General features: G+C 28.3%; 1 protein-coding gene and 1 long non-coding RNA gene across 4 annotated transcripts in view; one reads left to right on the top strand and one right to left on the bottom strand.

Annotated features, from left to right (window-relative positions):
* LOC129908641 (putative phospholipase B-like lamina ancestor) overlaps nt 1–15,429 on the bottom strand; it is a 38,831-nt gene that overhangs the window by 18,911 nt on the left and 4,491 nt on the right. Inside the window, exon 1 of one of the 3 annotated variants that reach the window (XM_055985292.1) lies at nt 8,081–8,242. The exons of 1 other annotated variant lie outside the window; for it this stretch is intronic. The gene's annotated coding sequence lies outside the window, so the exon portion shown is untranslated. Of the gene's footprint in view, nt 1–1,021; nt 1,265–8,080; nt 8,243–15,429 lie in introns of those variants that run through there. One more of the 3 variants, XM_055985291.1, reaches the window with a different exon arrangement.
* On the top strand, nt 3,760–5,201 carry LOC129908642 (uncharacterized). The gene is made up of 2 exons (XR_008771308.1): nt 3,760–3,873; nt 4,774–5,201. It is a non-coding gene; the product is annotated as an uncharacterized LOC129908642 (long non-coding RNA).

Raw genomic sequence — 15,429 nt, 5'->3', positions numbered from 1 at the left:
TGTATTTACATATATATATACAATTTTTTACTATACATACGTTTTTTTTTTTTTTTAATTTGAATGAGGGTTTTAAATCGTATTTTTCCCTCAAGTAAATAAATTCATTAAACTAATTAATTTATTCTTTTTATAAATAATGTTTCAGTAGTAAGAAAATGTATTTCAAATCTCTGAATGTAAAACGTGCGGTCGTAAGCTTTGTTGAAAAAATGTTATTACGAAATAAAAATCTAATCTAAAAATGCCTCTTTCTCACAAAGTAACACATCACCTAGTTACAATTTTTAATTAACTCCATAAACGACATACGTATGTACAAGGAGGTAAAATGCATCTTTTCATTTTTGTCTCATACATAAATCAAATAAATGAAACAATAACGATCAATTGTCGATCTTCAATTAGAACAAAAAAAAAAAACAAATGAGAGCCATAAACTCATTCAAATGTCACAAATTAAAAACCTTGAACTTTTTTTTTATAAATTGCACATTATACGCTCATAAAAATATACTACAACAAAATTAAATCATATTCATACTGTTCTTTGTGACGTAACCAGATTGGTTGCAACATTAAAAAAAAAAATCTAAATTACTAATACAGTTTTGAATTGCAAAATCCAAAATAAAAAAAGTAATCAATATAAAAACCACTTCTTAATTAAGAGAAAAAGAATTATGTATTTTAAACAAAAAATTCCAGTTCAATGAACATTGATACGAATACGAGTATATTTCATAAAAAGTTGATGTGTTGTGAATTTGAGCAGGTACGTAATTTGGATCATCAAACTTCTTATAGAATTTAATATTCCGGACACGAAAATAAAATTTTAAAACATTTCCACACGCAAATACCACGTGGGAGCTTTATTATATATTTACGTCACATAAATATTTTATGTTAAACAAAGAAAGATAAAGATTCTATGTGTTCAAAAGATACAAGAAAAAAAAGTCACTCTAATTAACAAAGCACACAACCTAATTTATTTTTAATAAATTACAAAACTTACAAAATAAAATATTAAAGTAATTCACTGTGATCGCGCGTTTTTTCTTCACGATCAATTCACACTTGTTTGGGGATAAGTGTACGTTCTAACGTTTTGCCGGTTGAAAAACGACTGAATTTTATGTAGAATATCGAGTGGAAGACCCATAAAATTCACAATTCCACTCAAATATACAAAAAGTATCTTTGAAATTGTTCTCGAATTGAAAACAGAAGTATATTCTCTATTTTACTAGGCAATGATCATGATGACAATAAGATCAGAAGATCACCTGTCCTTTGGTGACTGTTTCTATAGCAAATCCCAATCTACGACGAGTGGATGACAAAAATTAAGCACTCAAAAATTGAGTTTTTTTTGTGATTTTATTCCTGGAAATTACTCGATTGATCAAGAGTAAACTCAATTTGAAACCAGTTCCGGATCCGGGTTCCAAGAGGAGGTGATTTTATGAATGAGAATAAAAGCTTTGAAGCATAAAAGTGTATCTTCATGAATGTATCTTTTATGCACTTTTGGTGAAACGAAATTCATTGTAAGCTTAAATTGTTTATGTTATGGTCATTTGAAGGTCTAAAATGTACACACCTTCTTTTTTTTTCTTTTTTATTTTTTTTTCTGTTTTGCATTCGATGTAAAAAAGCTTTTTAAACCAACTATGCATAATGTATTATTGGCATAGTGGCACGCAAGTCAAGGTTTTTAGTTTCCGTTTAGAAAAGAAAATGTAAAAAAAAGCAAACTCTTGTCTATAGGAAAACAGCTGTTTAGACACAGCTGGATTTGAATTGTTTGAACGTGTGCAAAACAAGTTTAACTGTACTAAGCTTATTTAAATAAACAAAAGAAATTGTACTGTTGCAAATAAAATAAAACAACAATTGTCATTATTTTTTGACATTAAATCAACAAAAAAAAAAAATAAGCCAGTAACCAAGTGATGGAGGTGGAAAATTTCAAATGATTCGACATTTCGAGAACAATTTGGAAATTGCAAAGTAATATACAATAAGTACATTCATTTCAACGATACGTTGTTTCTTTCTTTTTTAATGGAAAAAATTATGTGCATTTTTTTTTTTTGAAAAATTTTTTATTGGTAAATTGCTAAAAAATCAAAAACAAATTCCTTTTAAGAACCAAACTAACGGTACCTGTCAAATAACCAAAAAAAAGTAAATTTTTTTCAAAATGGCTGTAAAGATTTTGATTAAAATTTTTGTGTGTAAAATGGGTTTGGAACCGTTATTTACGGTGCTTGCTACAGAACCATTTTTTCGAATTCTGAAGTTTTGGCAAAATCAAATTAAGTCGATTTCAACGAAAATTATTTTACGGAAGCCTTGAAGCAATTCTTATATAAACATTTGACAAAAAAAAATTGGTATATTTCAAATTGTTTTTTGAAAAATAATTAAATAATATTTTCAAAATTTCCTTTTTATGAGTTGATTACTATTTTCGTTTAAATGACATACCAGCTCTTTTTTTTTTAATATTTAGAACATTTGTGTTTACAAGAAAATATTTAATAAAAAAAACGGTTCTTACCGTTTACCAATTTTTTTTTCAAAATTCCTTTTTATACAATGCGAACTTAAATCCTTCTTAATGAAAATTTTCAGAAGTGATTAATTCGGCGCAATTTTGATGACAAAAAAAGAACAAATTCTACTTATTAACAATTTATGGTCACACCCGTAACTAAAGTTTAAACGATATTTCCGATTTATTTTTCTTCGTTATGTGTTTCTTTTTGGAAAAAAAAAACTGAAGAACAATATTTGGAAAAGAACTTGGCATACAACAATCTCTTCCTTAAAGACATATGATTTTCTATTCAAGAATTAGATGTTTATTAAGGTCACGCCCAAAACGCAACTAAAGTACATACATTTTCAATCAATTCTACATAAACTGTTATTAAGAACATTTTGTATTTTAATATTTTCTCAATAATAAGAATAATGGGGGGAAAATTTATACAAATTTATGAAGGTGTCACGCCCGTAACGTTGGATACACCAAAATAATATTTGTTTAACCATAATATGAATTAAAAAAAAAAACAATTTGGTATGCTATTTAAGATCACAGTACACATAAAAAGGTAATATATTCCGAACTGACATTGGTCGCCAGATTGTCAAAACATGACATTTTGGCGACCAATGTCAGCTACCGAATTCTTAATTGTTTAAAATACCGACGAAAAACGCACAAAAACTGATAAACCAAGCACACCACTAATTTTTAAACAATTATTTACCATTTTCCGCGATGAAACACGAAAAAATTCGGTTAGCAACGATTAAGAAAAGAAACTTTATTGAAACACGTATATGCTTATTTTTAAACAAAATCTTCTTCAAGAGTACAATTTGTTTGGTTTGAGAGGGGAGCGGGTCATAATTCTGCTTGTCAAAATTCTGTACGACAAAATTCTGTGGGGTCAAAATACTGTAATACCATAATTCTGTACGTCATTATACTGTAAATACAAAATTCTGTACGTCAAAATACTGTATCAACAAAATACTGACATGCAAAATTCTGTTTTGTAAAATTCTGTACGGCAAAATACTGTATATCAAAATTCTGTAAAAATGCTGTAAAAAAATATCGTTTTGATAATGTAAAAAAGTGCGCGCGCACTTAAGCCCACAATAAAAGAATTTATTTATATATAAGAAAAGTCACCAAATTTGTTAAAGAATTTGTTGAAGTATTCTATAAAAGTGCTACGAACGAAATTTTAAGTAAATAAAGCCATTCTAGTCTAGACTGTCTAGTTTTTAAATAATTTGAGATTTTTACCAAGATTTGGAACGTAAGATCATCGTTTTTACGAGGTAAGTACAATTTAATGTTAATATATCAAATTTGTAAGTGCAAATGGTGTTCCAGCAAGGTAGTGTTATTTGACCAGTTCTATGTATTTGAATTCTCTCTGTTAAAACGAGTTACGCTAAGATTTTTATTGTCCACGGTCAGTATTAAAATTTATTTCACTTAACAGACGACAAATAAATTTTTTATAGTTCTTAAAAACAATCAAAATTGTAAAATTATTTTTAGAAAAATAAAAATAAAATCAATCTGGAACAAAAATGTGACAATTTTTTTTTTTGTCATCAATGTGATAAATGATAAAAAGATCACATTCACTCTCTTATTAGCACCATTTTCACAAAATTGCTTGCATGAATCAGGGTTGAGATAATTTTTTAGATAAATGTTGTGCATTGAACAAAGTTGTGAAATGCAATATTCATGACAAAGGCAACGTGATTGCTATATTCTGAACCTCTCTTGGAGTCGCTCATTTCATGTCTTTTAGAATAAAATTTGCATATTAAATTTCATAAGATTATTATAATCTATAAATTATTGCATTAATAGAATCATAATCTGAAAAATGTAAGCAAAAAGAAAAAAAAAATGCATTAAAAATGACTTGTATGTGATTTTGTAAAAAAAAATAATCAAACTAATTTATTACTTTCAGTCATGAAGTTGAAAAAAGGTAATAACTTATTTTTTAAAATTGACATTACAATGATGTCAACCTTAACTAATTATATTTTGTTACTTAACGTAATGTTGTTTTGTTTGAGGTTTGACGTTGCTTGTTATTAAAACTCCTGAAAAAAAACATTCATCTTCGTCATTGCAAAATGCATTTTTTTTCTAGTTGACTGAATGACTCAATATGCACTCGACACAAAAAATATTAATATTTTTTTTTTCAGAATGGTTCATTATCATTATCGCTAAAACAATATGGATTGAGGTTCCTAGAAGGAAAAGTCACTCGTTTTCGTTTCGTATTTTGTTACAACTCGCGCGTGTATAAAGATCTGATTTCAAAGTCAACGTTTTAAGACACGTGTGGAGCGTCGCGGAGGCATTAATGTCATTCATGAGATAGAATATCCCAGACAGACGAAAAGTCTCGGTTGCAAGTTGCATGGCATTAACCTGTGTCACTATGCAGAAAAATAATAATCCAATAAAAAAAAAAACATAATTATAATCTCCTTGCTCGTTTCTTAATTTGATGCATTTAGATACAAGAGACTTTGACACGAGGATAAGAATAGTATAAAGCTCCTATTGCAACACATTGTGGTAGACTTTGCAAAGGTTTGAGTCAGTAAAAGAAAATTAATCTTTTTTTTAAGAAAATGTATGTCAATTAGAGCTTATTAAAAGAATGTGGGTTGGGAAAACAAGTTCAACAAGCTTCATTCTGACACAGATTAACGATGCTGTCCAATACAACAAATCGATAAGTGTGAATAATATTGATTTATTAATTCATGATAAACAATTTGACACGTACTTGTAGGAAATTCCTGATAAATAAGGTAAATTTTAAACAAATCAATGCACAACTGCCTCCGATGAGATGCCACATTGCATTCAAAAGGTAAAACGTACATAAATAAATATAAAAAAAAAACTTCAGACTCGTGGTGCTCATGACGCAAGTGGGTAATTATAACAAATACAAATTGATAATGCGGCAACGTGTGCAGTTTAATGTTTAAAACAAAAATTCACTCAAAAGTGAAAATATTTATATTTTTACTCTCAACGATCTTGATAGACGGCGGCCGCGTCTTTTTCTAATCTCTATTGAGTTCGAAATGCTGCCCGCAAAATGCCAATGTCAATGTTACTACATATCAGGAAATTTTTCTTTTTCTGACTATAAAGCTTTTACGTACATTAATGTCGGTATAATTATTGCTATCGGTCATTGAATTATTTTCAAATGAGGGGAATTTTATTATATCGCGTATATTTTTATGAGATTAGTGTTTAAGCAATAAATTTTGTTAATGATTGTAAATTGCTGAGGTTTACTTTGAAGATTTACATTTTAATATTGGAAATCGATAGATGTCTTGATAATTTTTATTAGTTGAAATAAAATTTAACAATTTTTTTGGCATTATTCCATATACGAGCGAGAAATAGATTTTGAATCAATAGAAATAAAAAAAAATTACAATAGACGAAACACAAAAATAAAAGGTACAAAGTACTTATATGCCAGAAGCTTATATAGTCTAAAATAGATTAGATCAATAGAAGAAAATAACAGCGGAAAAGTTTGTTTGATTACAACCTCATATACGAGTCAATCTTAGGTATAGTAAACAAAACATAACAAAAATCTTTGGTATTTTTTTTATATCATTAGGGAAACCTTTAGTGATCTTTGAAGTTTTTTTATAAAATTTTCATATAGCTACTGATTTTGAAAAATAATTTTTAATATACTTATAGGATAAATGAAGATAAACAATACTTCAAAATCAAGAAAATACTAATTTTTAAACTTCAACGTTCTACTTAGTTTACCCTCTTTTTGATAACCTTTTAAAAAAATCAGTTAGAGCTGTTGTTTTTAAACTTATTTTGCACAAATAATTATATAATTAAAAAAAAACTAATGTAAATTTAATTAAAAATGTATTTAATTTTTTTTTTATTTTAATTTAAACAAATCTTTTTGTATTTAAAAATACCTCTATACAATCTCCAAAAACTGCTCGAAGTCTTTGCATTGTTTTGCAATCCATACATTTTTTGCTTAGATGAGAAAGACTGCAAAAGAATGAAAAGACTTCAAAAAAAACGCAAGAATTATTAAGATTAGAAAAACTGCAAAAAGAATGCGAGGACTGTATAGCATAGATACATTCAAAAAAGTGCATTCATTTGATGAAATTAAGATTGCAATAATTTTGACATAAAATGATCGGTGGTTACAAAATTTGAAGTCCAAATCTCAAAAATAAATCAATGAATGCAATCTTTTAATTGAATTGTGTAATGAATTTTAAAGATAAACACAGTTTTAATACAATAATTTAAATTAAATTTTATAAAAAAAAGAAACATTTGAATTTAAAACTTCAAACAAATTTAAAAAAAAAAAATGGAATGCTATTTTGAATCTTAATAATGATGTAAACTAATTATCAGAACCCTTTTAGAGAAAATTTAATTTAAAAAAAAAATTAAAGGATTAAAAAATCCTATTACTAAATTTGCTACTACGACATTTCGTAATATGTATTTTTTGTATTATTTATTTTATATATTATTTTTGCTACCAATTTAAATAAAAAATCTTTTAAAAAACGCACTTTTCCAGTACTTAGTGGTTTGAATCCTTAAAATTAAGACCTTATTTTCGACAATACACGTATTTTTTTTATACAAAACAATGTAAAAGAAAATTATGTAAAAAAATTAAAAAAAGTGCATTTGAAATTAAAAATATTTTTTTTTTTTGCAAATAAAAAAAAAGCATAAACAAACTTTTTATTTCAAAAAAAATTTGTTTCCATTAAAAAAATGTTATTGCAAAGGAAGAATATTATTTGCTTAGCAAAAAAAAATAATTAGAAAAAAAAATATTTTGCATTAAAAAAAAATTCAGTGCAAAATGTCTGCATTAAATATTTTTTTTTTTTTAATTTTCGTCGAATTTCTTACAATTTTGACATTACCTTACATTATCTATTTCAACTATAATATTGAAGCTAATGCAAGGCCAAATTCTCAAAATTTTAAAAAATTCGACGAATATTAAAACCAAAATATTTAATGCATACATTTTGCATTGAATATTTTTAATGCTGAAAATGTTTTACTTGCAATGATTGTTTTTGTTTTTAATGCAAAATATTTTTATTTGCAAGAAACACTTTTTTTTTTACTTTTAATTCAAAGGAAATGCATTTAAAAAATGATTTTTTAAAACATTGTTTTTTTAAAAAAGCAATTTGAAAAATACATAACTCTCTTATTTGGCATATTTTCAAAATTTCAAAATTCTTCCAAACACAAAAATAAAAAAGAAAAGAAAAAAAGAGCGATTGTCACAGAATGTCAAATTGAAAGAAACCAAACGTTAACCAATTGTCATAGCCACTTATTTAAAAAAAAAATTTATAAGACTATCACATCAATCTTATTTATATAGAAAAAATGTACTTGTACATTTTAGTAATAAAAATAATAAATAATATTTCTTACATATTATTGATCCAAAGATCCCCATTCAAACAGCCAAAAAAGAAAATTTCCACCAAACATTTGAATTTTTGAATCGTGAATAAAAAATGATAATTATTTTTTAAGCAAATACACAAAACCACAAAATTACTATTTTTGAATTAATAATAATTTATGTAACAATTTTGTATATTATATCACAATTTTTATTTAAAAATACACCGTTAAAAAAATTATTTCAAATAAAAAATTGAATAAATTCAAATATTTATGGGCTATTGAACTCTTTCGTCTCTTTTATCAAACAATCTATTCACGGTTTACCACAAATCTGATCGTTCTTCGTACCACACCACCCGTTTTTAAACTAAAATTCCCACAGCTCAGAATAAGGAATCAAAAGAACAAACAACAACAACAAAATGCCAAAAGACCGAAGTGTTCCCAGGTACGGTACGGGCTACTTTAAGGTTAATAATATGCAAAAGAAAAAAAAACGATCAAAGAACAAAAGTCGCACTGTTCTCTGCTCCTGATGTGAGTGATCTTTTGCTATGTTGGCAGTCTGGCCAGTGTAAAGCTTTAAAATTAAGTTCTATCTATCAGCTGTGGCGGCGCATGACTTTGAGTCATTTTCGACTTGATCCCATTCGTAAATTTTTTGAAAATTAAATACACCTGAGTCGAATTGATGAGGAAGAAATGATCCAAGAGTGACGTAGACAAATGCGATGTCGGCGGCAGTGTACGATCATAAATAAATTATGAAGCTTTCTTTTTAGGTATTTTTGTGTAACTGGACGGGGCGGTTAGAGCGGAGGCGCCTCAGCCTCATTCATAAGCACGTGCTTGTAGTTGAACATCATAATAAATTGTAAATAAATTCTCTTCTCTTCAAGCGTTTTTGATGAATTAATACAGGAAATGGAAATTTGTTAGCGATCGACTTTATGGAATCGCTTAAGCAAATTTGAATTGAATTTATTTTTTTCTTGTTGCACAATATTATTTAAAGAAATGTGCAAATTTTCCGCTGATTGATCATCTATGCTGTGATCTTTGAAGTGGTCCATTTAAATAAATCAATAAGTGGTCAATTCTGAGAATTTGTTTGTGCGTTTTAGAAAAGTGTTGACGATGAGTATGTTTTAAAATATTAACATCGAAAAAAAAGTGATTTTCAAAATATGGCGTGAGTAAAGTCTAATTGGTTTTTGCCAAGAAATCGGTCAAGGTTGAAAGTGTTTTGTTATGCCTTTTTTTGCAGACACTCTTGAGAATGATATCATTATACTCCTATAAGACTGATGTTGTCACTCAATTATATCTTTATCAAGAACACAAAATGATACAATATCTCAAGAGAGTCCAATGGCTTTATATACTCATAAGAAGCCTTAAAAAAAAATTATTATTAATGGGGTCAGACGAATATCATCTCTACTCAGCTCTCAGCCAGCCGGCCGGCATTGATGCGAGGCCATTGATCGTGTCTTGGTGAATTGTGTTCATTGCGTCATTATTTGTGTACAGTGCGTTAGCATCTTGATTATACCAAGTTTATCCAAGAAACCTGACAAGGAGAAATATAAGAAAGATTTTTTTAAACAACCATGAGTGTCTGTTGTACAAATGTATACAATACAGACGACCATGATACTCGAGAAAATAAAACATGTAATTTTGCACTTTGATGCAATATCTGTGCGTAATTTTGAGAGGTTAAAATGGTCTTTCTCTTTTTCAAACTTTTGAACTTAATTTCCATTTAAGCAACTTAAGTGATAGGTTTCATCAGGTTGGGTTAAAACTAAATTATCTATTTAGTTATGCAAACTATTATTTTGTATTCGTTTTATATTTTTAAGCAAAATACCAAACATGACATAATGATGATTAAAATTGGTAAAAAAGTGGGTCTCATAATTCTGTCTTTCTAATGAAGCGATTTTGTTCAAACATTGCCTAGAGAAGAAATTGAAAATAATTTTTGGAACCTAAAATAACAAAATGATACAAAATTCTACACTGAGAGAAAAAACTCAAAAATGTAATATGGTCAACGTTGATTTAATGATACAAAAATTAACATTGAAACAAAGTAAATGTAAATATTTTTGCAGACTCTAACTTCAGTTTCAGTTTATCACAATAGATTTCAGCAATGAGATAACCTGATGGTAAAGCACTCGCCTAGTGATTCAAGAGTTATAAGATCGATCCCCAGTCGCTGCCATTTTTTTCGTTTTTTGTATGTTCTATGATTGGAAACCACTTTAAACTAATGGCCTTCTACTTTGCTTTTAAAATGATCCCCTTCAACGAAAAATTATTTTGAAAAATAGTTAAATCAATATAGTTTTCATTGATTTTAAGTTTTTTTGTCCTTTAGTGTACTTTCCTCAAAAACGGTTCAAATGATTTTGATAAAAAATTTGTATGCACTTACTGTTGCAAATAAGATTGCATTTTTTAAATGAAAATAAATATTTTCTTGAGCCATTATTATCGGTCGGTAGTTATCTTTCATATATCCACTTTTTTAATTTCTGACTTTCTAGTAAATGACTAAACCCATTTAAAAATCAAACGAAATTTGTTGTGATGAAGGGATTAAATAACCATAATGTTATTAAAACTAAGCAAAGAATAAAAAAACTAAACCACATAGCAGTGGCGTATGCAGAAAAAAATTTGGAGGGGGCTGGAAAATTTTTCAAAAATTTTGTATAAGGTACCTAAATGTAGGAACATTTTTTTTTTTCTTTTTTTTATTCGTCTTTGATCGAGAGAAAAGCGCTGTGCTGCAGTACTGAAAGTTACATTTTAGATTTTACTGCTCTCGACAGCTTCGTACTACTGTCTCTTCCTTTCACAGTCAAAGTAGTGTTTTTTCAAAGTTCTTGTATCTCAATCATTTTATACAAACAGCAAGGTGTTGAGTAATCTTAAAAAAAAAAAAAAACACTTTATATCGTTTGAACTTTGTCATATGCTGAATTCAAAGCTGTTTACGTATTTATTCCTATCACGTCTTGTTTTTGAGCTATACTCATTACTATTTTCCGCAATTCGACCGAAAGTGAATTGAAATCACTTTTCAATTTCACTTCGTAAATGCTTTGAACTGTCAAAACTGAAGTATCATCTATTTTTATTTTGTTGCATGGATGCAATTTTATTTACATTTTTAATGAAAAAAAGCAGAATTTAAAAGAAAAAATAAGTAGACACATTTTTCGAGACATATCAAATATGTATCTAAGTGAAATGCAGAACATGGGCGATATTATTGCAATTTGTAAATACTCAAATAAAAATTAATTAGGTAAAGTGTAAAGCGAATGAGGTGCAAACATAGAGGCAGTGATAAATTATTATTATATAAATAAATGAACAACAAATTTTGTCCAAGGATTGCAGATTCATTGAAAAAGGCACCAAATTCACTTACAGAAACAAAGTGAGCTGATTTCGATCATAAAATCCAAAATGAGTGAAAAAATGCAGAACATTTAATTTCACTATCGGCAAGTGAATGCGCAAAAAGTGAAATGCAGAACGTGAAAGTGTGAAAACTATTTTTAAGAAGCGCAAACTGGAATTTCCTTAAAGAACCCATTAGTTATGTTGACCACTAAGATTTTAAGATACCAAAAATTTCTATTATCTTTGAGAAAAATATTATTTAAAAAAAAAGTAAATATACTGAAGACGATAAAATACGGTGTTTAGAGTTTGCATAAGAAGTTTTACAAAATTTAACGGTGATGTAATTCGACGCCAAAATACCGAAAAAAAAAGATTTGAAGAATTCCGAATTGGAATAAAATCAGAAAAAAATGTATCCCAACCCTCAACGGCAGCTAAGGCCCTTACTCAAACAAACACAAACAGCCCTTTCAGAATTTGGAGGGGGCTCAAACATCTGAGCTGCCTCTAAATCTCTAAGATTTACGAACAAGTTTCAGTTAATCATGTACATTATGAAGAAATCAGCTAAATAATAATATTGTCTTGGAGGCTTGGGGGGGGCTTGAGCCCCCTGAGCCCCCCCCTCAATACGCCACTGCCACATAGGTATTTTCGGATTCTAAAAAAATTTCATTTTTTAACTAGGTAATTTCTTGAAAACAAGTTTATTAATATTTTTGAAGTTGGGTTATTATTAACTATTCTTGTGTGCATGTAATTAATTTGAAAGAATTAATAACCCTGGTCAACAAGGTTTATACCACAAGAACCAAAATATACTTTTACGAATCCTAAATTAGAAATAAATCTATTAGCCTCCGTTTGAATAACTTTGATCCTTAAGCCTGGTACGCTGCTCGCGCTAAAATTTAGCTGAGATAAAATTCCCATACAAGTTATCGATAACTTGTATGGGATCCATTTTATCTCGGCTAAAAATTTTCGATAATTTGTATGGGAGCTAAAATTTAGCGCGAGCAGCGTACCAGGCTTTATCGGGAACTTGAAAAACAATTAAAATATTGTTACATTGTCTAAATTCACTTGTAAAATCATAAGAAAAAATCGATATTGGAGTGAAACTTTGATTTTTCATAAATTTTGTTAAGAATTCGTCATTCGTTTTGAATCCAATAAAATATATGTAAATTGTTGCTGAATAGCTTTTATTGTAAATTTTTACAATCAAATCGTGAAGTTTATTGTTTAGTTCAAAAATATTTGTTGAAAACAAAAATAGTAAAAAGAACTTGAATATCAGCATTTTATCAGTATTTTCAAGTTAAAATGTAAAATAAAACTGCAAACAAAATCGTTCTCTTAAAAAGTCTATGACATATTGATTTTATAAAGTATGGAAATAATTATATAATATTCCGAAGTACATTTAATTTTCTTTTTGATTGATTTTTTTATGTCGGTGCTTTTCAAACAAAAATAAAGAAAAGTATAATAACAAAAAAATTTACTCTTAGCCTCAATTTATAAACTATCTATTATATTTGAAGTCCCCATTAAAAATTTGAAACCTATAAAATCACACATATTTTAAAATTACCTCTTTTAAATCGCAATGTTCAAAATAATGGAGTTTGAATAATTTGGGTTAAAGTGATCTTTTTCAAAGTGCATCAATGCGTGCAGACATTCTTTACATCTTCTGTTTCTGCTATTTATATTCATAACATTATAGTTCTATCTTTGACATATTGTCTAGACTCTAAATTCCAGACATTTCCCATTAGATCATCTTTTTTATTAATACAAAATCATAAGCCGTTTGAATAGACATTCAAATGAGTGATAATTGCGAGATGACATTATAAAAGGGAACCCAGAGCAGAAGCTTTTAAATAGATCAATTAATTTAAAACACATTTTGATTCATTAAGAATAATTTCACTTTTAAACGAATTTTCTATTATACGAGTCTGAAATATTAAATCCTACGTATTGATGGCATTTCCGTGCTTAACAATTTGAATATCGAAACAGCTCGACTCCTTATCGTCTTAATTTTTTTTATATCTCTTTTCTTTTTTATAAACCGGTATCAAATCGACTCCATAATGAACATTGAATCCTCCTCATTCATAAGAATTCTAAATCAAAATTTCCTGGAAATAAAAATGATCATCCACTCTTTGAAATTCAATTCTCTATTAACTTTATCCCTGAAAGAAGGACAAAGAAAATATTGAAAGAAATAAGAACGACGACGACGAGGACTTTAAATAAAAAATCGACCTGTTGGTTTGGTTTTATTGCTGTCTGCGCGAATTATTCTGGACCTTAATTTGAGTCTTTTTTTTTTGTTGAAGTCATGTCTTGATCGTCTGCGGTTTTGATAAATGAGGTCAACATCCTTGAGTTTCTTGTCCTTTTTGTAATATATTCACCCCTCGCGTACTCAATTCTTCCTTAACTTTATAATAGTTGGATGATGAAACCTTAGCTGGATGAGGATAAAAAGAAGAAGAAGGTTTCTTTTTGTCTGCTTCTTTTAGCGACGTACACTGACCTAAGACCACTGATCGTCTGGGAGTCCGAGTGAAGATGAATACGACGACAGTTGTCGGCGGTGTTAACACAAAGTCTTCGTTTTGAGGTTTAGTTCTCATGCTTCAATGGGCAGTGTTCCACAAAAGGAATGTGATGTTGGTACCTAAACCTTGGAGATTCTGAAGGTAGAATGGTACAGAAACCGAGGGTAATGCACCATCTCAATAAAAATAAAAAAACACAAAAAACTCTCCTCGGACATGATCCTAATTTAGTTCAATAGGTATTCATTTTAGAACTACACTTGCTACACACACAAATATTGGAACAATACGCTTTTAGTGAGTTCGTATTAATTGAAATTCTTGTCTTGACTACTTCACTTCCATGCGGCTTAAGGCGCCTTTCAATTAATCTTATTATTGTTGGTTATGTGCACAACATGCCAATTGATATTTCATTTCTGTGCGTGAGTTTATTCAAAGTAAGTGAGAAAAAAGGGAAAAGGGGATTCGAAGAATCTTTGTGCATTTTAAATTGGTGCATTTAAAAATTCCTCATTGGAAAATCTGAAGATTTGGATCTTACAGCATTTTGGTTTGAAATTAATGTCTAATAAATTGCAGTTTGCAGATAGCATTCACTGTAAAAAAGATCCTTAAAATCAAAGGAATTTAAAAACCTACCTTCGAGCACCTATCACTTTAAACAACATTTACCGTAGATTAAAAAAAAATTAGTTCATTATTATAAAAATGATAATTATTATTATGTTTTGCAGCTCATTTTTTGGGGTTATAATGCCATATTTTTAACTAGAATTGGTATTCATTTAATTATCATTTTTTCCTCTAGAGGATGCTTTATCCAATTTAATATGGCTTCATATAGTTTGTGCCTAGCAAACAAGTGAGACGCTTCCAACGATACTTGATTTGTCAAATTACGATAAGTAGTTTAGAAGTTATGCTGGAACATATGAACGACTTACTAGTTTTATAATGTGAATGTTCTTAAAAAAGGCACACGAGCACCAGTAGCATTTTTCTGTATAAATCTTAAATTATAAAGAAATAGCTAGACGTTGTAAACTTAGCACTAAAATGTGTTTAAAATCAAAGTGATAGAAGTTACTGACCAAAATATTACACCGAAAAAAAAATTTGATAATAACAGCTATCAAATTAACATTTTTCAGTGACAAAAGTCGTCCAACAATTAAAATATCAATTTTGACTAGATTTTACGTTTTAGTTTATTATAATGAAACCTATTTCTTTCTTTTTCTTTTTTATTATTTTTGTTATTTTAAGTATTTTCTTTCTTTTTTCAAAAGATAATTGAAAGTAAATATTCTTTACAAAATAGTGGTGATATTATTTTTTCTATTACAG

Source organism: Episyrphus balteatus, chromosome 2, assembly GCF_945859705.1.
Source record: "Episyrphus balteatus chromosome 2, idEpiBalt1.1, whole genome shotgun sequence".
In the NCBI taxonomy this organism is placed as follows: domain Eukaryota; kingdom Metazoa; phylum Arthropoda; class Insecta; order Diptera; family Syrphidae; genus Episyrphus; species Episyrphus balteatus.
This window is presented reverse-complemented; position numbering and strand designations above follow the sequence as displayed.